This window comes from Lissotriton helveticus, chromosome 4_1 (assembly GCF_964261635.1).
Source record: "Lissotriton helveticus chromosome 4_1, aLisHel1.1, whole genome shotgun sequence".
In the NCBI taxonomy this organism is placed as follows: Eukaryota; Metazoa; Chordata; class Amphibia; order Caudata; family Salamandridae; genus Lissotriton; species Lissotriton helveticus.
The window spans coordinates 2,128,538,083-2,128,565,621 of NC_136063.1; the positions used below are offsets into that span (position 1 = coordinate 2,128,538,083).

General features: G+C 46.6%; 1 protein-coding gene across 1 annotated transcript in view; it reads left to right on the forward strand.

The window, feature by feature from the left end:
- ATRX (ATRX chromatin remodeler) overlaps positions 1–27,539 on the forward strand; it is a 1,815,989-nt gene that overhangs the window by 984,232 nt on the left and 804,218 nt on the right. The gene's annotated exons all lie outside the window — the stretch shown is intronic.

Here is a 27,539-nt window from a genome sequence, read left to right on the forward strand (position 1 = left end):
AGGTTCCCTATATTGTGCCTGTCAGCATGCCTTTGAGTGCCTGTACCCCACTGATAAGCGACTAGAGTAGCTTGTTTACAAATGGGGCTCTTTGAGAGACTTTTTCGTGTGGTGGGATCAGCGGACATCCAGCATTGCCCTTCAGTGGCCCTCCCCCACTTTGAGCATACGGCAGTGACGAGAATTCCAACCAGTGCTTGATCCCAGATTTAGGGGGGAAGATCTAGGTCATATAGTACATAGTTAACATAAGAAAGAGAGCGGAAATCACAAGCACCATTCAGCTGAACTGGGGCTGAGAAGGAACAACTAGGCCCCAAGAAGTGCAGGAGCCTGAGTAAGAGTGCAGGGGAAGGCATGACTCCCAAATGGCGAAAAACTGGCCTCTACCTTTGGTGCCACTTATGCAGTACCAATTCCATACTGAAATCGATGTGCCTTTGCAGACTATAGAGCCCTTACGGCTTTGCAACCAGTTTTCGGTAACCCAGAGGGAGCAGAGAGCTTGGTGGAGGCATCTGGACTCAAGGGCAGCTATGGTAGCAAAAAAGAGTCTCTGAAGAATTTTTCAGTCATGAGAGAGATGTGAAAAAAAGCTGACGAGGCACCCAAGTTGAGCCTAGCAGAAATGTGCCTTTGACTGCAGGTGACAATTCTTTTGCACTGAACTTGGTATCTCCATATTGACCTAATTATCAAGACAAGCAAGCTTTGAACGTCATTGAGGGAAAGCTGAAAGTTCTGCTGGAGTTGGTGAGAGCAGTAAAGCAGAAACAGAGAATCCAAATCCAGACCTTGCGGGAACAGGGAATAGACACCAATTAGGCAGTGTAGGGGATGGCCGCCGTAGGAAACTGGCTCTGTATATGGTATTGACACTAGGTGGTTAAACTGTGTGCAGAATCCAGGGGTTCCCCAAAAGTGTACAGGGCTCTATGTGAAACCCAAAGCATTCTATTAGTGGTAGTGTCGGCGAGCAACCTTAGGCCTAACACAGACATTTATTGCACAACATTGACCAATAATGGACATGACGGAGATCCAGACCAATTTTAGAAAATATATACTTTGCATTTTATTTTAAGACCAAGATCTTCGCGGGAAGGGGGAACATGGCGGCCGGAAGCTAACGGCCGTGACCGAGTGCTCTTGACCTCCTGAGATGTGTGGCGCGTTGAGGAAGTGAATCGATGTCCCGTTTTTCTGCTCGCTTTTGGACTCGCCTTGCTGTGGCCGGTCGCTGAGTTTATGCACTGTTGTTTCCGGGCTGCTGGGCTGCCACTCTGAGGCTCCGTGTCGGCGTTGCTGCCTCTGGTCCGCGGCCGCTCTCCTTCGCGGCTCAGCCCGCCTGCTTGTGCGTCTCTCCGCTTTGCCGCTCATCTTAGGCTCCGTCTCAGTTGCGGGGCTCCTGTGCTTCTGTTGCCGGGTTGTGTCCGGTCCGCGGCCGCTTTCTTTGTTGCTCCCTTTGCTGCTTGGTCCGGTTTGCCGGCGTGTTTCTTCCGCCGGCGTGCTTTCCCCCACGTTCGCGTGCCCGCCTCCTGATGCTGGGCTCCAGCTCTGGGTTTTCGTGTCCCCGCCTCCGGCTGCTCCCTTTGCTGCCCGCCGCTGCTGGTTTCCTGCATTTGGCGAGGGCGTGTGTGGCGTTTTCTCCATTCGACGCTGGACTCCTGGGCACATTTGGGGCTGGAACTGCTTTCTTTTGATTGGCGTCCTTTCTGCTGCCGTGCTTTATTTTACACATTCTTGTGGGCACCTGCATTGGAGCTTTCTGACGTCTTGGCCCTCCTGCCTGCTACCTTACCTGCTACCTTACCTGTCTTCCGGAACTATTTTGTGGACAGTTTTTGAAGGTGAGAAACATCTAAGTGTGGGACGTGCGAATGGTACAAGGCAGCGGGGGCCGGGTGGTTTCGAAGCTCCCCTTAAGTCATGTTCTTGGAGCTGCTAGAGTGTGGAGATGGCGGGCCCTTTTGTTTCAACCCCGCTTGCCTTTGAATACTGTATTGACTTCTTTCTTTTATATTTCTCGGCAAACAGCGGGCTACAGGACTCAAAAGTCTTACAGGAGGACTACAGGCAGATGCAAGAGGAGTTAGGAGCTGAGATTGTTGTTGGATGTGTGAATGACCAGGCCAAGGCGATTTTAAAAAATATATGCCCCTCTCCAACATCGGAGGGATACCTTTTGCATATCTTAAACTCTGTACCTCAACTAATTTATCGTATGGAGAAGGGAGTGGGTAGCAGCCCTGACAGCAATGTGAGCCTGGTTAAAGAAATATCCCCCTGCGAACCTGCGATTTGTCGGTACACTTTGCGTAATAGGCCCCCTAGTAGTCTTGCTGCAATTACAAAACCAAAGTCTGTTTCACCCCCCCCCCCATAGTGGTAGTAAAGGCGGGCAATAAGTGCCTCTGTAGTGGAGGTGACGCCCCCAGGTAGGGGAAAAGGCCGCAAGAAAAAGCCTAGGGGAGGCACTCAGGCCAAAATTACGCCTTCACTGAAATCCTTTTATAAAGTTATCTTCACCAGCACTGTGGTGTCTGGGCAAAATAACAGAATGAAAAATAGCTTAAAGGATACAGATAAGGACAAGGAGAAAGTGGCGGCTTCAAATATGGCAACTGCTTCCACCCCGGCTGCAACTTTGGTCACTACAACTATAGCTTCCAGCACTGCCACGAATTTGGTGGTTAGTGAGCTAGGCACCCAATCTTCCACGGAACCATATGCTATTGAAAAGTGCTCCTCTGTGCAGGACCATATAGTATCCGTTTATCCGTCAGTAGAACTATCAAATAGTTTCTCGGTATTAGACGTTTAGCAAACTGAGCAGGTTGATGTCTCAATAACTTTAGTGAAAGAGTGAGTCTCGCCCCGAACATCAGACGCACTGAACTTCCGAGGTAAGTAACCAATCCTCTCTGTTACCTCTATCATCTGCCCAGTCTGTCCATTCGGCTCCTAGTTTTTTGGATTTCTCTGGGCCCCCAGGGACGCTGGCGGATATTCTGTTATGCCTGAAAGATGACATCAAACTTATGTAGAACGAAGCCTATGGTAACAATTCCGTAAATCTTTATTAAGACAGAAACCATAAATTAACTGTCTTAGGTTGTCGCACAAATATACCAAAATTAAATCTGAATATCGATTCTATTTCTCTTCATCCATTAGGTATCAATTAATTCAAGTAAATCAAGTGCAATCGAATTTGGTTTAGTAACTTATTTTAGTCAACCATTTTTTTGTAGAAAAATAATTTTTCTCTTTTTATGCTATTCATATCTTTTTTAGATTTATTTCTTTGTACATATATGTATTTTAGTCATTCTGTAAGCATATATACATTTTTATACAGTGTATACAATATTTATAAACATTTAAAAGAACAAAATACTGAAAATACATTTGTAAAGAGATTTTTCTTGAACTCATTATCTGGTTCCGTTGCCCAAATTATTTTAACAAGGACAGGTATGGTACGTAATTATCAGACCTTGTTCCTTTATCTTGGTCATCACTATGTATCCAACAAAAGCCTGGGAAGAAAACAACCTTTTGTACTTCCTTATCAATTTCAGAAAACAATTCATTAATTCAATTCAACATTTTCAGTGATGCCAATATGAACCACAGTCGACGCGTTTAAGCCTGTATATGTTTAGGCCTCCTCAGGACTTGGGCAGCAATCTTATGTTTTCTTTGATAATATTGCGGCTACACACGTAGTATCGGAACGTCGGCAGGGCCTACCCACCGGGCCGGCTGCCTATAGTTAATGTGACCTCTCCCCGAGTCTGTAGTCGATACGAAACTCCAGCGCCTCCTGAATCGGCGCTATTAGGACCTCGTAGCAAAGGCTCTACAATCCAGTCTAGTGCTCAATAATGCGTTCCGATGTGTGTCAGCTCCATATCTGCAAAAGCGAGATGACATTGGCAGAGGTTTACTACCTCAGAGGCCAATCAGGCAGCTATCCAGGCCTCTTGTGAAGCACTTGCCCAGAAAGTAGGGGAGGTATCTCAAAGAACGGACGCTCTCAAGGCAGAATTACCAAAAATAAAGGAAGCCCTGAGTACATCTTCTGCTTCGGTGAATAAAATGGTTAAACAAAACCGGGATCTGAAAGATGATATAGAGTGGTTGGAAAATCACTCGAGGATGAATAATTTGAAAATTTTAAACGTCCCGGAAGATGTAGAAGGGAGCGATTTAAAGAATGTTGTTGTTTCTCTCCTGAAGGCTACTATCCTGAAAGACTTAGAGGATGTAGGCACGGACTTGTATATGGATATTCAGAGGGTGCACCACGATCCATTCGGGAGAGTCCACAGTAGAGAACGCCCTAGAAAAATTTTGGTGAGTGCCCTAGAATATCTCCAGTGATTTTTAATGGCTACGAAAACAAGATCTTAGCCTACGCTGATGACCTGGCGGTTATTACAACAGACCCGCAGCAGGCACTCCCAGAATTGGTACAGATGGCTAAAGTTTTCGGTCAAGGTTCTGGATATCTTCTGAATGAATCCAAAACCCAGATAATCTGCTCTAGGAACATACCAAGACCCGACATAAGGTATGTTGATTCTGCTATATATTTAGGGGTTAGGATAAATGCTACAGTGGGTAAGATAGTGGAAGAGAATTACCCCCCCTCCCCCTCTCATAAAATCCATAGAGATAGAACTGAAAAGGATGGATGCTCTTCATCTTTCGCTGGTCGGGAGAGTAAATGTCTTAAAAATGTCGATGTTTCCAAGGGTGCTATATCTATTTAGAGCCACTCCCCTATATATTGAGGAGAAAATTCTGAAGCAATTAGAGTCTGTCTTTATCAGGTTCATATGGCAGTACGGTAAGGTTAGACGATCAACGACCCTTATGTCCCTTCCGTGGGAAAGGGGTGGGATGGCACTTCCGAACCTGAGATTGTATCACTGGACTTGTCACCTAATCCAGATGTCAATCCTTTTTCAATGTGACACTGATGCGACTATTACAGACAACCAGGGTCCCCCTCCTATCTTCAAACTACTGATGGGGGGGGAAAGCAACTGGTCTACTGCTGACGGAACTGGAATATAGGTTCTATAGGAAGGCACGATTTAAGATCTTGCTAGGTGCATGGCAAGCATGGAAATCAATCTTAAAATTCTTTCATGTCCCTAAAATCAACCCTTCTCTCCTTTTGGAAAATTCGAGCCTTTTTCCTCAGTTAAGTAATGATGGGATCCTACAAGTCTGGAAGGGCTTAGGGGTTAAGACTATTGGAGACCTAATGGTAGGAGATAAGATAAGCGGGTTTGAGGACATGCAAAGGAGATATGGCCTCCCATCAAATCAATGGCTTATATATGGTCAAATCTCCGGTATCTTGCAGGCTTGTAGGCCAAAGCTTAAACCCCTTGCAGACTTTCCTGTGGTTGAGGGCACAGGAAGAAGGTGTAGGAAGATAAAAGATGTTTATAACATGCTGGTGTCCAGATTACAGGACGATGTAGGAAAAGTAGAAAGTGACTGGGCAACCAAATTGGGAAACCCGGATTTAGATTTGGACCTAGCATTATGCTTGAATAAAAAGATCTTTCGGGCGTCCAACCTACGAGCACAACATTTTAAAACAGTTTTTAATCTGTACCATACACCGGCTAAACTATTTGCTTGGGGGGTTAGGAACGATGATTGCTGCCCGAGATGTAATAAGGGCCAACCCGACTTACTACATATGTTTTTTACCTGTGAGCGACTGGCCCCCGCCCTGGATGGAATAACAACATTTTGGGAGGGGCTGCTAGGTCATAATATCGATCTATCCCCAACACTGATGTTATTTGGCTCAGATTCCAAATTGGTTTTAACAGAGGATGAGTCTGCTTTGGTTTTTATGTCGGTCGCTGTGCTCAGAATTATAATCTCGGCCGGATGGAAGGATGTTACAGCCCCGTCTTTTCAGATGTGGATCTCCAGATTCTTGGCCATTTACAATATTGAGTCTGGCCTCTATGAATTTAAAGGTGTTAAAAAACGAGAAATGGGAAGACGATTATGGGCCCCGGTTAAGAAATGGCTGGACGATAGAATAAGAACTTGAAATGTACTGTATTGTTATATTTATTGACAGATCTTCTATATAAGTTTTATCCCCAAATGAAATATTGTGGTTTTTAACTGCTTATATATGAGCGATCATATAATTGTATCAGATGTTCTTATACCTTGCTTATGGCTATTTATGTATTTCCTTATTGCACCATGAACTCCAATAAAATAAAAAAAATAAAAAGAAAGAAAAATTTTGGTGAACTTCCTTACATATACCATGAAGGAGAGGATTTTGTCTCTTGCCTTGAAAGCTGGTCAGCTAAAATGCAGTTCGTTCCCCACTGTATTTTCTTTTTCTATCCGTTCGGATGTTTCCTAGATTACGGCCACTAAACAATGGGAATTGGGCTAGAGAATGACGATTTTGAATGCTCTGGGGCTTAGGACTCAATGAAGATTTCTCGCATTATTACGTATAATGTGGAATAACCACATGTATAACATACGTCAATTAGAAGAAGTCGATTCCCTAATAGAGAAAATTAGAGAGGAAAGAGGGGGTGGGAGCGATGGTGGAGGAGCAAGTGCCAGTAAGGTGTGATTAGTAATTAGCGGGCTTGTTTAGCAAAGTTGAGACATTTGGGTTATTTTTTGTTTTCTTTTTGAAAAGGGTAAAATGTTTAAGGGGTATATCTGAAAACTTAGCTGATTAAAGCAAATAGTGATTGCCACACATCAAAGGGGGTGGGGGCTCTGTCCAAGGGCATTGCCCAGAGAAGAAGGGAGGGTTCCCCATGGGTGTAGAGGTTCAAGGGAAATCACGGGTGGGTTTCGGGGGGAATATTGGGGGGGAGCATGGGTGGGGTTGCTGAGGGGGAAAACATTTTTAAAAGTCCTTTCTTCACTGTAGCTGTTAGTGGAAGTATATTTTTAGTCTGTTCAAAGGTGAATAGAATGACACCGAATGAAATAAAGTTCCTGTCATGGAACGTTAATGGTCTCCGATGCCCCCGAAGACAGAGACTAATAATGAAGTACTTGGAGCAATCCTCTGCACAGGTTATCCTTTTACAAGAAACACATTTGGGCTTTCTTGAAGCAAGAGCTGTGTTTAGTAAATATAAATGGGTGAAGAGTTTTTACTGCTCAGAGCAAACTATGCATAATAGAGGAGTAGCGATCTTATTTAGAGCCAACTCAGAAAGCTCCATTAAGGATACATTATCTGACCAATCTGGGAGGTGGATTATGGTGCAGGTGGTAATGGGGAGAGTGGAATTTGCCATAGTGTCTTATTATGGCACTAACGTTGACGATCCGGCTTGTCTCCTTAAAGTCGAGGCCATATTGGCAGAAGTCACCATGCCAATAATAATAGGTGGCGATTTTAATATCCTCCTTAATCCCTCTAAAGATAGGTCTTACTTTAGTCGGTCTGTGGCAGCTCAACGCATGCGTCGGACAATGATTAACATGATGCATGAGCTCGGGTTAGTTGATTTATGGAGCTCTATGAAGGATGGTGAATCTGGTTTTACTTTTTTTAGTAAAAAGTATGGCCAGATTAGTCTATATCCTTACAGACAGGTCATGTTTGGAGCATTTGGTAGATATCTCTATTATTCCATCTATCTTGTCCGACCATGCCCCAATAACTTTTCTATATCGTATGGGGAAGTCAATAAACGTCCCTAGGTGGACTTTAAAAAGGGCAATGTTGTCGAATGAGGAGCTAATAAGAACTATTAACACATCAACTGTGGAGTACTTTACTGAGAATCTGGGCTCAACATCATTGGAGTATGTTTGGGATGCGTTTAGAGCCCATACTCGCGGTGTATTGCACAGTTGGATAAGCTCCAAATCCAGGGAAGCAAGATTAGAATTTAAAAGGGTGGAGGAGGAGATCTCTAGGTTGGAAAGGGTTAGATCTAGCTGCCCCTCAGAACAGCTGCCGCAAGTCAATAAAGACTTGGAGGGTCTCCGTTTCACCTATAGGGATAAGTTGGATCAAACACTTAGAGCCCAATGGGCTGTCCACAATATGGAAAACTTTGAATATGGTGAAAAGGCAGGGGCCACCCTAGCACGGAAGATCAAAGGTGACAGAGCCAAGAACAATATCAATAAGCTGATAGTGGATGAAAGTGGTACGGTATCCAGTCATCAGGAGGATATGCAGAGGTGTCTCCTGTCTTTGTTTCCCACTCTCTATCAAGAGGACAGGGTCCCTCTATCGCCTCAATTCAAGATTGGCTTAAAGGTAGAGCTTTACCTACTCTTTCAAGGGAGGGCCGAGACCTGTTAGAAAGCCCAATCTGCGACGAGGAAATAAGGAGTTGTCTAAAGAAGATCAAAAATAATAAAGCGGCAGGGACAGATGCACTTCCAGGGGAGGTTTATAAAATCTTGGAAGAAGTTATTGTACCTAGACTTAGGGAGTTGTATAATTTTGTCTTTAGCCCTGAGGGCAGAATCCCCCCTCATGGAAGGAACCAATAATTTTACTGATCCCGAAGCCCGGCAAGGATCCCCTTAGACCGGACTCATATAGACCAATCTCCCTGGTGAATGCAGATTATAAGATCTTTACTAGCATTCTGGCAGGGAGGTTGGTGAGGGTAGCTCCGCGACTGATTAATGTGGACCAAAAGGGCTTCCTGTCGGGAAGATTCGTACAGGAACAGATTTTACCCTTGGTGGTAGCTGCATATGACGCCGCCAAGGCATTTGACTGTGTGAGTTGGTTGTACCTTTGGGAGACCCTAAAAGTAATGGGTTTTTGTTTTCCGTTTATAAATGTACTAACACGTTGTTATGAAGGTGCGTCAGCTGCCATCCTACTTAACGGACTACTGACTCCAAGTTTTAGAATTCAAAGGCGAACACGACAGGGGTGTCCTATTTCACACTTGTTGTTTGATTTCTATATTGAGCCCTTGGCTCAAGCCTTGAGACTTAATGAGCAGGTGACCCCATTCCAAGTTTCGGATTATAAGTGTGAGCTGGCCCTCTATGCGGACGATCTGCTGGTGTATACCAACAACCCAGCAGAAGTGTTTCCTTGGGTGGAAAACATCTTGGCTGAGTTCGGCCGGTATTCTGGTTACCTGGTTAACTCCTCCAAGACTGAGGTCATGTGCTGGGGAGTGGAGGATTACACCGGGAGGCACTGTGGGGAGTTTAGGTATTTGGGGATTGTTATAACACACAATATAGAGGATATTCCCACGATGAATTTGAAAAAAGTGTCAAAATAAATTGATCACTGTTTCTTGAAATGGCAGAACCTTCCCCTTACCATTTTATGGCAGGGTAAACCTGGTTAAAATGGTTATCCTGCCAAAGTTGATATATTTGTTTGGGGGCTGTCCCACATGACTTTCCTGGGAAACTACTGGGAAAAATTCAGAGTAAGATCGGGAGCTTCATTCGGGCCAATAAAAACTCTCGTCTATCTTGGAAAAAATTCCAACGGAGGTTGATTAAAGTTGGCCTTGCTCTCCCGGATATATATTTATACTCTCTTGCCTTTATGTTCAAAAATATTCGTTGTTTACTCTCTAGTCCTCCTGGTTCTAATTGGGGGAGGATCTTGAATGTTATGGTGCATTTTGAGGGTGGTAATACTGGGTTTTTATATAAATTTGGAGCTCCCAGATTTTTCAAAAAGGTCCTGTTAAAAATAATGAGGTCAGCACTTAGGGTGTGGCAAAACTTGAAAATGAAGTGGGGAATAAGATATTACTCCGATTTTGCCCCTATTTGGGACTCCCCTGGGCTTCCCGCCTGCCTGAATGACATCTTGGCTATCCCAATTAGGAGGGCGGGAATTGCCATCTGGTCCGATTTAATATCACTGGACGGAGTACACCCATGGGAGGTGTTAAAGGGTAAGATAGGGGATTCTTTCTCCCGCTTCAAGTACTATTGTGTTTTTATCTAGGAACCTATATCGATATTTCTATTTTATGCCCTTGTTCGGTTATAATCAATAATATCCCTATAACGGCATAATAATCATATCCATATTCAGTCGTAGCACATGCTGTCACATTAAGCAAGGCTACTTCCCCGGACTCCTAGAAAGCACAACGAGTTCTCTAAACAAACCAAACCTCCAGCAACCTGGGAAATCCCCCTTGCTTTTGTTTTGATTTCGTCCTAGAACTCCTGTAAAGCACTGTAAGAACGGCCAGTTCTTAGTGACATCTTTAGTGACGTCTTATGTCCAACCTTACGTCAAACCCGGCACCTTTCAGGTATAAATATACCAACGTTGCCTTAAGCAAACACACAGTGGTGGTTTTGGAGCAGAGCAGCTATCTACTTGCCCGAGAGCCCAGCTGATGCGAGAGCCCACGGACGCTGCCCCTCTCCTTTTCGACGCACTGAGAGAGACGCTGTCTTTTCTCCTGCCGAGAAATCCAGCTCCGGTGTTTCCAGATACCTTCGCGGGTTACTGGGATATCGAGTCCTGAGAGAGAGATACAAGACCTCCTGCTTTCTATAACCCAGGTACGGAGCTGACTAAACCCTTAAAGAGAATTCTTGAGTCAGATTCTTGGCAAAACAAACTTAACTTAAACTGCTACTTACTTACTCCTTCCCACGTATTAGGCTTAGGTCAGGTACACCGGGGTAGGCGTATTTAGAAGCACCAGTTGAGTACGTTAGTCAATGTATATATGTATGTATATATTTTATCTATTTTAAAGTATCATATCAATGCTTTTACAGTATTATTTTATAATCCTCCTTTTACTGTACGCACTTTACTTTACTATGAGTATTGCAATTGTGGCAATTCATTTCTCTTGCATGAGGAAGAAGACTGCTCAATAAATTACACCTTTTATTGAAAACGCCCGTCTTACTTTTCTCTGCACTCTGGTGAAACTAAGTACGCACATTTGACTGAGTGAAATAGCTGTCTATTGTTTTCACACTACTCTAGAGATACACTCTTATTCTGAGGGAGCAAAGTTGTCATGTTATATGGTTGTCGGAAGCTAATCCCTTCTTGTCTATTCAGGGAGGTTAAACTCCTCGTTTATTCGAGAAAGTTTCTAGTGACCTCTGAGCTAGCTGGCAAACCTTAAGTCTAATATAGTCAGTAGAGACCTAGATGACCTTAGTCCTACGTCTACACTGCTGTTTATATTATTCCAATGCGCAGAGCCTATTGGGAATATAGGAACTACACTACAGTACTTGCAAATATGTTCTTGGTTTGCTGCCCAGAGAGACCATACAGGTGGAAACTGGGAAATTGAGAATACACTCCAAAATGCAAATCCCCAAAAAAAGGAGGTAGGGATATGGTACAGGGCGCTAATTGACTCAGAGGATTTAGATCTTCCTCCTCCCTACAGTGTATGGAATTTTATCAGTTTTGGCAGATGTTTCTGCCGATTTATTTTTTCTCTCCCTTCATAATCTATATAAATAAGTCAAGTCAGCCTCTTTAAAGAAGAATCATTTCTTTGTAGTGAATAGGTTGTACTACACCCCAAAAATAATTGCTAGGTTTGTGTTAAACTTAGCTGCGAAATGTCCTAGGTGTGGTCTAGAGGAGGCGGATGATTTGCATGTTTTTTGAGTGTGGAACCCTAAAGGTCTTTTGGGGAAATGTGGGGAGGGCATTGGAGGGGGTTTTTAAAGTTAAGATTAGTCTCAACCTGTCATTATTTTTTTTTGGCATTGAGAATAACCTTACAAATCAACTATCTAATAAATCGATTGGTTAATTCCTCTGCTGATATTAGCAGCCCGTAGAGAGATTTGCAGGTTGTGGAAAAACGCTGAGCCACCGCAATATGAGATCTGGCTGAGCGCAGTATTTAGTATGGCGAGATTGGACCAAGGGGAAGGGAGTATCTGGGTACCGTTGAACAGCTGGGGTACAGAAATGAGGTTGGTCTAAGTACCCACGGTCCAATGATTACACCAAGCCTCGCACAAATGAAGCTGGCCTGGTTCGCCTAAAAGCAATGCAAGAGCATTGACCCAGGGCGCCCAGTTCGGAAGAGGGTTTTTTCTATGCGAATTTGCAGATGCTTAAGGTGAAATGAGGACAAAAAAAAAAGACCAATTTCTTCGCAGAAAGGTAATAACAGTTCAATGTTATACTGTGGGGAAAACAATATCGTGGACTGAAAGGCGAATTTGGGGCACAGTTTTAGGGAAAGAACATTGCTACTGGGAACCTGGACAGCAGGAACTCAGTACTCTACAGTCAAAGTTTCATCAAAATCCAGGCAAAACGTGTGGGGGGAGAATCGCATTTTCCACTGCTCCACAGCTTGGCTCTTACTAAACTCTGAGAGATTGGACCAGCTTGACAGCGTGCAAAGGGGGTTGATGCTTCTGGTGTTGGGGGCCCCTAGCAACATGACTGGGGGGGTCACTTATACCAGAAATGGAAGCAGTACTCAGGAACTTTCTAGAGAGAAACCAACAGTGAAATTTTACGTGGTTAAGACTGCTTACTGGATTACTTCCAAAAATGCAAAGGTGCAACTAAAGAGAGAGATATGGTGATGATGTCTTTAAACCCTAAGGACTGGAGAGGAAAGAACATGAATAACTGGCAGGACAAAGATGGAGATGTTGGCAGAATGCTGTGTCCTGACTTTAGTCCACTTTCTCTCTCAGTGAAGCAAGCTCTTTTGCCTGATATGTACATTTTTGTCTGTGAACGGGTTGCTGGCTTCAGTCAGCTTCCCTGCAAAACTACTTGTGTTAAATCATGGAACGAGCTATCAGTTCATGCAAATAGAGGCTGCCAATGATTTCATGGATGGTTGGGACTCTGGGATTGGCCCACCCCTAAATACATCCTGCTCAAATGATCATTCTGATAGGGCACACTGTGCCTGCAGGTCTGAGAAAACCAACACAGGCTTGGATCCTTCCCTGGCGAGAAATGGAGCTTAGACGGGGTTGTGCATAATTGAGGAATTTAGTTGTTACTGGTTACTATTTTTCACATCTGAAAGAGACACGTTGGTCATAGATTCACTTCCTTAGAATATGCCCAGGCGTCCGACTAGATCCTGAAAGTTTTTGCTAGCAGTACCTCTGTGCGTCAGTAGGTGGCGTTGTGTGGCTCCGCGTCCATCGCTGGCGTCGTATGCGCCGAGATGACATCACGGAGACTACTTCGGCGCCACCAATGCGCGCTGACGTCCGTTCTTTCTTTTTCCGTGCCAGCAAGCGCAGATCCGGTTAGAGCACGTACCTTAGTCACTTTTTGACTATCTTTTTGAGACTTGTCTCCGGTAAGTTTGAATCTACTCTGGTGCACGTAGGGATGCCTGATTTCAAGTCTTGCGGGGCTTGCCATCACAATATGTTGGTGGCGGACCCCCACGACGTCTGTCTCTACTGCCTCGAGAACGAACACGACTCCCGTTCCTATTTGGACTGTCTGGCCATGGCCCGAAGGCCTTGAGGGAGCGGCGCCGGAAGCTGCTTGAGGTCCGGCACTCGTCCCAGTGCCGTTCACGGTCCGGGGCCTCTCCAGAGAACGCTCCGGGGCCAAAGTCATCGCTCCTCGGGTTCCAAGTCTTCACCCTCGGATTCGGGTAAGAGACGACACAAAAAGTCGAAGAAGCGTTGTCGTTTGCCGACATCCCCCCGTCGGTCTCAGGATGCGGACGAGGGGGACAAGGGTTCTGCCCCTGCGGCTCCTAAGGAGCCCGGGATTCCCGTGGCTTTACCCACCTTATCCGGGTCTGTTGGCGACTCCCGCACAGGTGCAAGAGTTTCTTGCTACCATAGACCACCTGTTTAGGCCTCTGGCTTACGCTGGCGCACCCTCGGGCCCCGCAGTCCCGTGTCCGGATCCTGGCTAACCAACATCTGATCTCAAGCCACAGGGAGTTGGGAGGACCTAGTGGTTGTTACACACAAGCTGCAAGCAGAGATACTATGGTGGACATCCAACAACATAACACAAGGCTGACCTTTCAGGAACACAACTCCTTCTGTGACAATCAATACAGATGCATCCCTCAACGGATGGCGAGCGCATTGCAAACATCTGAAAGTATGTGGTCAATGAAACAAACAGGATTCCATAAAACACATCAACTTCTTGGAAATAACTGTTCTGTGTTATAATCTAGCAAGTGATTAATGCATCCTCTCTATTATTGCCCTTTTCCTTGCTGCTCAGATGTCATCAGAATGTTGAGGAGGGTTTGAGTGGAAGAAAGAATCAGTTAGTGTGGAAGGGCTGAGCGGCAAGGAGGCTGCTCTTGGTGGGGCATAGTATGAGGCATAACATGAGACTTAATATGGATCCTATCTGAAGAATAAAACATACACCATTGGACTACGTATCTTTCTTTCAACTGTAACATTCTTCTAGTTCTGAAAGCGTTCCAGAAACACATTCAGGGGAAGACTATGTTAATCCAAACAGACAAAACCACAACAATGTTCTACCTCAACAAACAAGGAGTTACGAAATCATTTCTACTGATCAAGCTAGCAGAAGAGATCTGGCAATGGGCAGTATCCCAAACAATCTGCAAACTGTTCACCGACAAGGAATATACAACACTACAGCAGATCAACTGGGCAGACAAAACAACTGCTCTCATGATTGGGAGCTGAAACATGGAACATTACAGTACATCTTCAATCTCTGGGAACACCAGCGATCGACCTTTTTGCAACAATACAGAACAAGAAATACCAGTATCTGATAGAGACATCTATCCGCAGATTCCTTAACTTAGAATATTCCTCAGGAAACTTTTCCCCCAGCAGTACCTCTGCATGCCAAGGGGCGGCATCATACGGCTTCGTCCTGACGTCGTCCACGGAAGTGACGTCAATGGAGCCATTTAGGACCCACCCTGTGTCCCAACGCAGATCCGGATAAGCGGTTACCTCTGACCTGTTTTTGATTCTCAGGCCTGCTCGGTGCCTTTTCGCATCTGGAAACAGTGTGTGATGCCTTCGGGCTTCAAAACGTGTGACACCTGTTTGCGGCAGATGTCAGCGACGGATCCACACGCGATCTGTATGTGGTGCTTGAGTGAGCACCACGACTCCAAGGAGTGCGACGCCTGCCGCTGACGGAAGCTAAAGTCCTTGTGGGAACGTTGCATGAAGTTGTAGACCGCCGGATGTCCCGTTCGGAGCCTCCCACGTCGCCAGTCTCCTTATCGTGTTGGGGGTTCGTTTTGGGACAGGTCGTGGAGTCGTTCCCACGGACGTCGTTCTCCTGCCGCAGGTAAGCATAAGAAAAAGAAGTCGCGGAGGTCGCCGACCTCATGTGACGGCTGGGCCTGTTGCTCCCGGTCTCTACTGGACACAGATCCTGAGGAGTTGACTCCCACCTACACGACGTTTCCTGGCACTGGGGTGACTAGGGCCCAGATGGAAGCCTATTCTCGGGCCTTGCTATCCATCTTTGGGCCACCCCCTCTCCCTGGCGCGCCTTCGGGCCCCATAGAAGGGGTAGGGGCTCAGATCGGGACTTTGCCGGCGAGTTCACCCTCGGCACCGGTCGAGCACCCTGACTCAGATTCCAGAGTTGCTACGTCGTCTGGGCTTCTTCCTCGCACGTCCAAGCCTTCCAGGTCATCTTCGCACAGCCCTGTGCGGCTCTCTGCGTCGATGCCGCATGTGGCTGTAGCACAGCTCTCGCCCCTCAGTGTATTCCATTCATTCCTCGCCGCAGGTTTCCACCTCGGTGGAGGTCACGTCTACGCCGGTCTGGCTCTGGGCGGACGAGGCTCCTTTGGTGGCTCTCAACTTCGAGTTGACGCTGTTAGACACCGTTGCCCTCCCCGGCCGGTTCTCGGTTGGTGGAGGGTGGGGAGAATTATAATGAGGAGGCTTGTGTGGGTACGCCACCCCCTGGACTGTTTCGCTGTCCCCTGGACCAGGCCCCTCTGTACTGGCAGGGACTTGGATGCCCTAGGGCTGTACAGCCAACGTGTTTTGGTGGCAGGATTAGCCTTATGCCATCCCCTGTGGATGACCTGTTGTCCCACCTTGCATGGCCACAGTGGCTAGTGCGGAGTTTGCGAGGGCGGTTTGCAGTGCTACAGACATCTTACAACTGCACCCCCCACTCTCTCTCTTTGCCCTCCTATCTCTTGCTGGAGTTCCTCCACCAGGGCAGCGTGGACATGGAACCCTTGTTGCCTTTTGGTGAGTCGTTATACGACACTCTTCTAGGGGCTTGGGCAAGGCCCTCTTCGAGGCACCCGGTGGAGCGTGCAATTGCACATTGACATAGCCCTGCTCCAGATGATCCTGTCTGTTTGTCCCTCCATCTTAGGGCTCAGAGGCTGGTGATTCAGGCAGCTTTGGTCTCGTTGCCAACTGCCCCTACTCCGTTACTCCCTCCCACTTGGGAGTCTCGCTGGTTGCAGTCATGTGGCTGCCATGTATTGTTTTCACCAGTGCAGGCCTTCGATCCCTGAACACGTCTTTCATGTTTGCACGGGCCACTGCTGCTCTTTGGGACTCGGTCGAGCACCTCCTCCCCTCGCTCCCAGAGGGTCCTTGGTCTGACCTGGATCGGTTGATTCGTGACGGCTGGGAAATGGCGAATTTTTCTATCCGATCGGCCATGGACACCACGGATTCTCCATACCTGGCTTCACGATGGATGTGTTCCTGCCAATGTCCAGGAGCGTCTTAGGGATTTGCCCTTTGATGGGACCTCCTTGTTTGACGGACATGCAGACTCGGCGGTTCAACGTCTTATGTCAGAGTTTCCGTGAGTTCTATGTTTTCTATTCCTTGTGTGGACTTGTGTTTGGTTGCAGTCTTGTCACTGCTTTGTTTGGTAAGTGCCGTTCTTTGGGTTCAAGTCGTCATTACCCAGACTGTGCGGCTGTTCGCCGTCGTACCTTTCTTTTATTTCTTTTATTTATTTATTTGCGGGTTTATAAAGCGCTTGAATAAACTCCCGAAGGAGTATCTCCGCGCTCCAGAGACAACTGAAGCAAAAACCAGGGCAATAATAATACAGGACAAAGAGTCATGACCTAACTAGTTTAGACCTGAAACATAAACATAAAAGTTTTCAGTTTTTTCCTAAAGGCAAAGTGATCTGAACACTGCCTGAGTTGGAAGGAAAGATTATTCCACAAAATAGGACCCACCACTGACCGAGCCTTGCCACCCTGTGTGGTCCTGCTAATCTTGGGTACCTTTAGAAGCAACTGATCACTTGACCTGAGAGTACTTGTGGGAACATAGGGAACACATTTTTTTGCCAAATAGGAATGTCCTAGGTCATGTAGTCCTTTATGTACTATACAGCATGTCTTAAATTTCACTATTTGGCGAACAGATAACCAGTGAAGTTTTTCCAGCAGAGGTTTAGATGGAGACCTGGGGGGAGCATTGAGGACCAACCTGGCTGCGGTGTTCTGTATCACCTGCAGTCGGTCCAACACCTCTTCCTTAGCAGACACCAGGAGGCCATTACAGTAATCAAGCCGGCTGATCACTAGAGCCTGGACCAAAGTCTTTCTAATGGAGTCCGGAAGGAGCGGGAATACCTTACGGAGGAGTCCTATCACATGAAAACAGGACCCCACCGTATTATTTCCATGTTGTTTCAAGGTCAGCTCCGGCTCCAGGCAAACCCCAAGGTTCTTGATTACTTGTTTTGGTTCGGGAACTGGCCCCAGGTCTAGTGGCCACCAATCAGGGGACCATAGTATCTTGGCCTCACCGAAAAGCATAACCTCAGTCTTACCAACATTACACTGAAGAAAGTTGGAAGACATCCACTGGGATACTGCTTTCATCCCCTCGGAGAAGGATTGTTTAACCTCCGGGGTCAGAGATTTAAATGGAAAAAGCAGCTGGGTATCATCAGCATGAGACACTGGACAAAAGCCAAAAGCACTCGTAATATTTGCCAGGAGGGCCACATAGGTGTTAAAAAGAGTTGGGCTCAAACAGGAGCCCTGTGGCACCCCCTTGGTGATCTTAACCTCATCCGACTGGAATTCACCCATGGTGACACATTGAGTGCGGTCGGAGAGAAAGTTCTTTATCCAATCCAGTGCCTTGCCACCCAGTACATTCTCAGTCAGTCGTTCGATCAAGATCTTATGAGAAATGGTATCGAACGCTGCCGATAAATCCAGTAGTACCAGGACAACAGAAATACCCTTGTCCTGGTACATACGGAGATCATCAGTTATCGGCAGCAAGGCCGTTTCGGTACTATATTTCGGCCTGAAACCGGACTGTGAGGGATCAAGGCTTCCAGATTGTTCCAGGAAGTTAGACAGATGCTTATTAGTATGCTTTTCGATGATTTTACCCAAAAAAGGCAGCAGGGAAATAGGTCTGCGATTGGACAAATTGGTCCATCGAACGGAGATGTTCTTCCGGATAGGTCTAACTAGAGCCTTTTTCCACTCTCGTGGGACATATCCCGTGTTGAGCGAGAGGTTCACAAGGTTCTGAATTTCAGGACCAAGCACTCTACCCACCACTCCCATTGTTCTAGCTGGTAGTTGATCTGAAGGGCTCCCACTTTTGATGTTATCGATCAATATCTCTACCTCTAACAGGGCGATATTCGGAAATTTAAGAAATATGCCAGGATTAGCACCTACTTTCGCCGGCGTGTGAATATCATGATTACTTATAGGTAGGATAGATGCCTCAATTTTTCCATAGATAATGTCAATCTTATCAGTGAAAAAACCTGAAATGTCGTCGCATAGTTGTTGAGACGACATATCCATACTTTCACACGCCACCGGTTTTAGAAAGGTGTTTAAGATTTGGTATAGCACTTTAGGAGCATTACCTGCCGCCTCCAGTTGTGAGGTAACATAACTCTTACGTGCAGCTCGGATGGCTTTGTGGTAGGTGCTTATTGCCATCTGGTAGCTAGATTTATCCACCTCCAGGTGCGACGTTCTCCAGACTTTCTCAAATTTCCTGGCGGTTCGCTTAAGGAGCCTCAACTCTTCGGAAAACCAAACTTCCTGTTTTTTTGCAGGACGGCTTTTAAATATTTTAAGTGGGGCAATCTGTTCTACTGCTGTGTGTATAGCAAGTTCATATTTGAGTAGAGCATAATCAATATCTTCAGTAGGCTGGATTTTTGGGGCGATATATACCTCCTTAAAGGTTTCATAAGCTATTTTATGCCATTGCCGTACCGGAATCTGCAAAGAGTGGCTGAGAGGTACACCAATTTTGGGCATTGAAAACTCCAAAATAAAATGATCTGTCCAATTAGTCTGTCTAGGCGCATAGCACTTAATATCAGGAAAATTGGAAAAGATCAAGTCTAAGGTGTGCCCCGCCAAATGGGTAGGCCCGCTATTACACTGTTTTAACCCTAACAGGTAGACATCATTCAGGAAAGATTGGACCTCCATATTATCTTTTACCTCGCTGTGGATATTGAAATCTCCAAGCAGTAGAAAGTCTTTGTCCGTTTCGATATACGGGGCCAATGCTTCCACCAGAGAACTGGAGACTTTTTTTATAGGGCCTGGAGGGCGATACACTAGTGCTCCCTTCCTGCTATATTTAGCAGACGTGCCAATTTTAAAAACCATCATTTCAAAAGCAGAGTTGCAACATTGATCTACAATAGAGACAGCTATGCTACATTTATGCACAAACGCTAAGCCCCCTCCTGCTTTCTTCGGCCGATCCAATCTGATGATCTTATACCCTTCCGGGATCCCAAGAGTGATGACAGGGATCGAATGGGGTTTGAGCCATGTCTCGGTGAGAAAGCAAAGATCAGGTTCGTGCGTAGAGATAAGGTAAGGTCCCAAACCTCAATATAGTGTTTGGGAAGAGACCTTATGTTACATAACAAATTCTTCCCACCCTGAATGGTTTCAGTGACCATATGTATAGTCTTATATTGGAAAAGATCTGTAGTCCGGAGAATTGGATCACATACTGCCTGAAAATGGCATTGCCTACATGAGAACGGCCCTTCGGGAGGGGTATGTTCTTCTGACCCACAAGTTATCTGTGGTTTCATCCTTAAATACATCAAAGCCTGAGAGGAATAGCTCACCCTAACCTTAGTTGGGCCACTTACTCCAGTAGGTGTTAGTGCCATAGCCCCTGGCCCCGTCCGGTCGCGGACGGGCGCAGACGGGCTTCTCTCTGGCTTGTCTCAGGCGCGACCGCTGCGCGCGACCGCTGCGCGCGACCGCTGCGCGCTCAGAGCGACGAGAGGGCTAAATGTAGCCCCTCCTTGTGAACAACTAGACCGCTACCCACTGCGTGTTAGCAGAAATGGAGTGAGTGTCTCGCTCTTACCTGTCCGCCCTCCGCCGCTAATTGCCGAGTCGGACCGGGGCGGGCAGGCTACAACATCGAGCAGACTTCCTTGGATATAAGCAAGTATTATTTACCCCAGTGACACCCAGCAGCGTGAAAGATCGTTGTTAAAAACGGCGATACAAATTTGTTTTTAAAACCATTCAAATTGTGCAGTATTTAAAACATCAAATACCAATTACAAACATGTCTGTGGGCAGTGGCATGTCCTCTAGTCACGTCACTGTTGTGCGTTGCTTATTTTCTCTTTCCATCTGCTCCTCCCTGGCAGGGACTCCGATCCCTTTGTTGCTTGCCCCGCTGAGGGTTAGCAGCTTCAGCAACTCGGCCGCTGCTGCAAGTGGCTGCTGCTGCTGTTTGACTCGCTGTGGTCTAGTGGTCTATGTTCCACTCCAGATCTTTTGCTGGTTGTCTGTCGACACTGCTTGTGCTATGGCTTCTTTTCTGACGACCTTCTGTCTGTGTGTTTTTCACTCTTCCTCATGAAGTGTGTGTGGTCGGTATCACGGTTTGTCTCACGGGAGACCAGGGCTCCTTCCACGTTGGCGGGATACGGTCGCTTTTGGGTATCTTACCATTGCTGTGACCCACTCAGCACTGGTGCTGTTGGCACCTTCTGTTGAGTCTCTTTTCCCTGGGGCATGCTTCCTGGGTTCTTTCCCTTGCTTCAAGGGGTAACACTTACTGCATGCACGTTTAGTGAGCTTCACATGCCTGGTGTTGGGGATCCTTCCCCAAGTCTCTCTTTCTGTCTCTCTCTCTTGTGAGTGCGAGACCTCTGTGTCACTCACCGGGCTTTTTCTTCCGGTTCTCCTTCGCCGTTGGTGCCTTTAGGTACGGTGGACGGCTTGACTTCCTGATACCTTAGTCCTTGGGCTTTTACATAGGCGTGGTGTAGAGTTCATGGTACCCACTGTCTCCTTGTGTGTATCATGTCATCCACATGCATGTTTCTTCTGGTGGCCACGGTTCTGTATATCTAGGCATGGTGACGTTGTTCCCTCACTTTCTTTTCTTGGCATCCTATGTCATGTATGCTTGGTTTGTCTGCTCTGCCGGCTGACCTACTGTCTCGTCCCTCCTTGCGACAGTGTTCATTGCGAATCCGTGGACTCTGGTGTTACGTTGCACTTCTTTTTGCAGTTTTCACACGTTCTTCCTTCATTCACTGACCTTATTGGTTCTGTGTTTTTCCTTCTTTTACTCTGCCTGGACGACTGAATTCTCTTATGTCCTCTACAGGATTGTGGTGCCTTTGCCTCCCCTTCTGCAAAGGGGCTTCATGGGTCTCGTGTCAGCCGTGCTGGCATTTGCTGTCTCCGCCGTGTTTTGGTCAATGTTATTGTCTTGGAACTTGGTGGGTTTTCAGTCGCAGACCCTCCCTCCAATGGGGTATGGCATTGGTATCTATTCTAAGTTAAGGAAATTGCAGCTAGATATCTCTATCAGATGAATGAGTTTCTTACCTTCGGTAAGGGTGTATCTGGTATAGACACAGTCTAGCTGCAGATTCCTTAACGCCCACCCATCTTCCCCGTTCTGTGACGGCCTTTCAGATGGGGTTCTTCCCACTGGGCTCCTCACAGGTGGCCTTGGCCTTCTTGAGGGGTGCTCTGTCTCGCCCGACTCTGGGCGGGGTGTGTCGCTCTCGTCTAGCACTTTGGCTCTCCACCCTTTCTCTTTTTGGGTGGATAGGTTACATGCTTTTACTGATTTCCCGCCCAGGGGTTTCTGGCGTGGAGATCCCATGTTCCCTCCACCTCTTGTTTCCCCTCCATTGCCTTGGGGCCCCTTTTGTTCATGCTCATCAACTTATGTTGAGGTTTTATTTGTGTATGTTCCTCTTCATAGGTCATTGTGGGGGGCATGATACTCATGTTCTGTTGTTACTCACTTCTGGTACTCTCGCCATGGCCCATGTTCTGCTCTTCTTGTACTTTACAGTTCTGCCATGTGGTTACTGGCTCTCTTTCATGCCCCTCCCTTCTGTGGTTGCGCACAATTCTTAGTTTGTCATTTCTGATGCCATTGCCTCTTTGGAGGGGCATGGCTCTTTGTTTGGGCAGGGCTGTTTCTGGTAAGGAGAAGCTGCTTCGTCCCCTTCCCTTCCTTTCCTTCAAGTCTTGAGTGCTTTTTTCGCATGGTTCCTTCAAGTGTTGAGTACCATTTCACGTAGTACGGGTTCTCGTGATTTTATGGTCTCTTGTTCTTCTTGTTTTACAGACTTTTGTTCTCTTTTTCGCACACTGTTCCTATACTCTCACTGTTTTTGTAGTGGCTCCGCATTGTGGCGCGGAAATGTTTCCTACAAGAAAATTGACGTCCACATGCCGGGGGAGGGTGAGGGGCTATATGGCTCCATTGACGTCCCTTCCGTGGAAGATGTCCGGGCGGAGCTGGACGATGACACCACACGGCGTGCAGAGGTACTGCTGGGGGAAAGTCAGTTTGAGGCATATGAGCTGCAGATTACACACTGTGCATAGATCGCCACCTAGTGTTGGGCCCGGATGTTTGCAGTTTGTTGTTGTCCTGAAAAGTTCTTTGGAAGTCACAAGATAGGTGACTCCTCCTTTGGACCACATTGCGCATGGGCATCGGCTCCATCCTCAGATTGTTTTTTTCCGCCATCGGGCTCGGATGTGTTTCTTGCACTCCGGTTTGGAACTGAATTTCCTTAGACACGCAATCCTCACCCAATTTGACGGTATTGTTTCGATCGCGCTCCACATTGACGTGTTTCTTCACCACTTCGAAGTCTTCGATTCCGGTCGTCGACAAAGGCCTTCGGGCCTACCTAGGCTTTACTCTCTGGCTCATGAAAGGACGCCATTCAAGAAGTGTCCTCAATGTGGGTCGAAGTTTCCCCACACCGGAGCACGAGGCCAAAGACTGTTCCGCTTGTGCCTCTTTCTGCTCCAAGAAGACTATTAGTGACCGACGAGCTCGAAGAACAATGGCTCGCTCGCCAGCTTTGAACCCCAACGACATCTTTGAAGAGGTCGACGTCGTGCCAAAAACTCAGCACGCTGAAGAAAGTGCCAGCTCCTCTGATGCTGAAGACTCAGACGTCGAGGACATCACTCCAGCTCAATGGGTCGTAAGTAAGACCGTCGACGCCCTTCCTTGACACCCTCATAAAAAGGCTTCGGTCACACCCGCACCTTCAGGCCCGGGTGCACACCGAGAGACTGCTTCCCACGCCCTGCCTTCGGGCCTGGCAAAGAAGCCTAATAAGCCTTCAGGTACGGGCTCGAGTCAGCCTATTCCTGGTGCCGATTCTATACCGACTCCGAAGAAGAAGCCATCTTCCTTTACCACGCCGACCGCTGCTCCGACACCTAAGCATACGGCGCCGAAGACTGGCAGGGGCTCACCGATGCCGAAACCACACTCAGAGCCGAGTAAAAAACCATCCAAAGGCCCCCGATTCACACACTTCGGAGCCGAAGAAACAGCCGGAACCGAAAAAACATGTTCCCTGTAAAAGACATTTCAAAAGGTCACACTTCTAAACCAAAAGACCATAGACCAGCTACCGACTCGGTGCCGAAAAAACCTCCGGAACCGAATCTTCGATGCCAAAGGATCTGTCCTGTACAGAAGAACTTTTTACACCAGGTCCTCATCAAAAAACTCTTGTAAAGGATCCTAAGACTGGCCAACTAGCTCTTCGCTCCAAGAAGAGACCACTAGAGGCGCCAGCACCTCCTCCTCCTCCAAAGAAGAGATACATTGCAACCTCTCCATTAAGGGTCCCTTCTCCACCACCTCCCCATACTGTTCCTCCTCTTACTACACCTCCACCACATCATTCACCTACACCATCCACTAATCCAGATGATGTGGATTCAGACTCTGATGACACGTGGGGGTGCACATGACCCAGCAGGTCCAATAGTTCCCCCTCAATCACCTAATCCATGGGATGATTAGAACTCCCCTGATGTGCTTTACGTCCCACATGACGATGTATATCCTTCCAGACCTTCCCCACCAGAGGACACCATAGGTTTTAACCTACTAGTCCAGAGAGCTGCCCAGTACCATGGGGTTGACTTGCACACCGATACTGTGGAGGAAGATTTCCTATTAGACACTTTTGATAACACACAAAGGTCTTCTGCCATTTTGCCAATGCTTAAAGGTGTCATCAAGCACGCAACAGAGGTTTTTTTTTTTTTTTTAGTTCAAAACTGCTTTATTGCACAAGATGAAACACAGTACACAGCTTTTTGCGCCTACAACCCGGAGGCCGGCAGCGTAGTGAGGTAACTATAACACAGCCTCGTGGCCGGCATCCCTGAGGCCCGGCGGCGCAGCACATGTGTAAGCGAAGATGGTGACACAACCGGTGTTGTGGCGCGTTGAAGAATGGGCAGCAGCAGAACAGTGTTTTTGAATTATTGTTCATTTTCGTAACAGTTAATAGAACTTCCCTACAGTAAAGAAACTAGGAGGCATTTCATTCTCGCTCGGCCAGAAACAGGTATCAAGCTGGTATGGCAAAACCCAGATAGGCAGAGACATGTATGTCACAGTAGCCGCAACCCAGTGATCCCAACAGCTAACCATCAGTGCCATAAATAGCGACATGTGTGATGTTACGGAATGTTATTTAATAGAAAAAGTGCGAGTGTGTGTCGGGTGTGGCTTAGGGGATCCCTTAATAGCGTAAGGGGGGGGGGGATAGACGACAGCAGGAGGGAGGTCTTCGATATTGGGTACTGTGTGGGGCATGTCGGGCAGGTCGAATAGTCGTGGCCCGAGGATAATGGGTTCCGTTGAGGGCTCACCTAAGGGACATGTGGACGTATGATCGGGAATACCGGTCTGAGCCTGTGTTCCAGTCAGAACGTTAAACAGCAGCAGGGCTTTCTACAGGCGTAGCCACATCATCTGAACGTGCGAGCAAATAGGATACCAGAGGGCTCCAAATGTCACTAGGCCGACTTGAGATGGGTAATAGTTCAGCGAATGTAGTATGTTGTTCTTGACAGTAGGTCAAGTCCGCCAGCCAGTCCTTAAATTTGGGCGCCCTGCCTCGACCCCAGCGGCATGCCACACGCCTCTTAGCCAAGAGTAGTGCGGTATCTACGAATTTCCGGCAAGATCTAGGGATCTGCAAAGTATATCCGAGGAGTGTCATCAAGGGGTCCGTGGGCACGGCTTCCCTCGTCATCTCTGCAAGGGCACTTGTCACCTGCCGCCAATAGCGCGATATCTGAGGGCATTCCCATGCCAGATGCAGAATGTCCGCATGTTCGGCACGGCAGCGTCCGCAGCGATCATCGTCCGCCAGGCCAAATCTATGTTTCCTCACCGGCGTATAGTACATCCGTTGCAGGAATTTATAATGTATGATTTTCAATCTGCTGCTAGCGGAGATACGGGAGGTGAGAGCACAGCAGTAGTGCCATTGCTCGTCAGTAATGTCAGTAGCCAGTTCAGCAGTCCAGCGCACCCGAGCACTAGATTCTGGCATTGGAGCTGCGCCCCTGAGCTGACCTCGAACCTAGAACATTCCATGACAATCAAGTCAAATCAAATCAAATCAAAATAAGCTTTATTCGATATTCAAAAAGAAATATCATATAAGCATACATGGCAATAGTTTAAAAAAGATATCAATTATTTAAAACATAGCATTTCATTTTAAAAAACATGAATTTATCGAATAAAAATACAAAAATCAGATAAAAATACACTGAAAAACATCAATATCACATAGGCCATAGTAACGATTTTCTGAATTTAAGCAACAATTTTAAAAACTGTTCCATTATACATATCACGTCCCTGTCTTCTAGCTCCTGTATGCGCTCAAAGGCGTCTTTACAGGACCTCAGACCCCATCTCTTAAGTAGGGGTCTCAATAGAGATTTTCTGGGAGTCGCGTAATATCTACAAAATAAAATAGTATGGATGTTAGATTGTACTGAAATATCGTCACAAGGACACAGATTTCGGGACCAGTCATTACATATAGGGAATGTTACGAGACGAAAGAAGGAGCCCAATCTAAATCTGGTAAGCAGCATTCTAGTATAACAGGAAAAATCAGTTGAAAGGTATAGTTGTAGCCCCTTGTACGGTGTCACCCTTTGATATGCCTGGATTGTTTTAGAAGGTTTTTGCTTATTCCATCTTTTAGTTTCCAGGTAATCCATTAGAGACTTTCTCAGGTTTTTCCTTGAGATGTATTCCAGTGACAAAGGATCTGTGAACAACTCTGGACGGCCAATATCATCCAAGAAGTTTTTGACATAAGCCAACCATTTTGAATGTTTCAAGTGTTTTGCCCCCTCCTGGTTTAAAATGTCTGATATTACTTCTCTGTTCAAACCAGTCTCAGGGGTGGTCCAGATTTTGTGCCACAGAAGAGGGGGCTCCACTTTGATTAGATCTGATATGATCTGATATGATCTGATCTGATATGAACGGTAGATCTAACTCAATATGCATCATATATACAGAAGTTGCTTTTGATGTAGCCAGAAGATACCTTAAAAAATTATTTTCCACTTTTTGTATCGAGGAAATATTATTATCGATACCCCAAAGACCAGCCCCATAAGTTGCTGTTGAAGCACATTTTGCATTATATATTGTGATGAGCTGTTTTACCGGCCTCCCCCCTATTTTTCCAGCAAAGTCTCGAAGCCCGCCGATTGCTCTAACGAAGACGAGTTTCCTCTTTTCAACTGCCGACTGCCAGGACATTTTTCTATGCAGACATATACCCAAGTATGTAAAGTTCTCCACTGTCTCCAGTCTTTGGTCCTCGATAAATACGGGGCATGGGATTTTTTTGTGCTTCTTACTACATAACATTGAATAAGTTTTCCCTATGTTAACTTTCAGGCCCCTGTCATTCATGAAGGCAGTGAATGCGGTAACCGCTTTTTGTAGCCCCACTCTTGTTTGGGAGAGGATTGCCGCATCATCTGCATATAGCAGGATTGGGATGGATTGACCTCCTACTTTTGGGTAATCACATTCGATGTTTTTCAGATGCTCCCCTATAGCATTTATGTAGAGGGAGAAAAGCAGAGGAGCTAGGATGCACCCCTGCCTAACCCCTCTATTGATGGTAAATCTTGGCGAGCACTCTCACTTTGGGCCAAATCTAACTCTAGCTCCAGCGTCTCTGTACAAGGTCATAATGAAGAGGA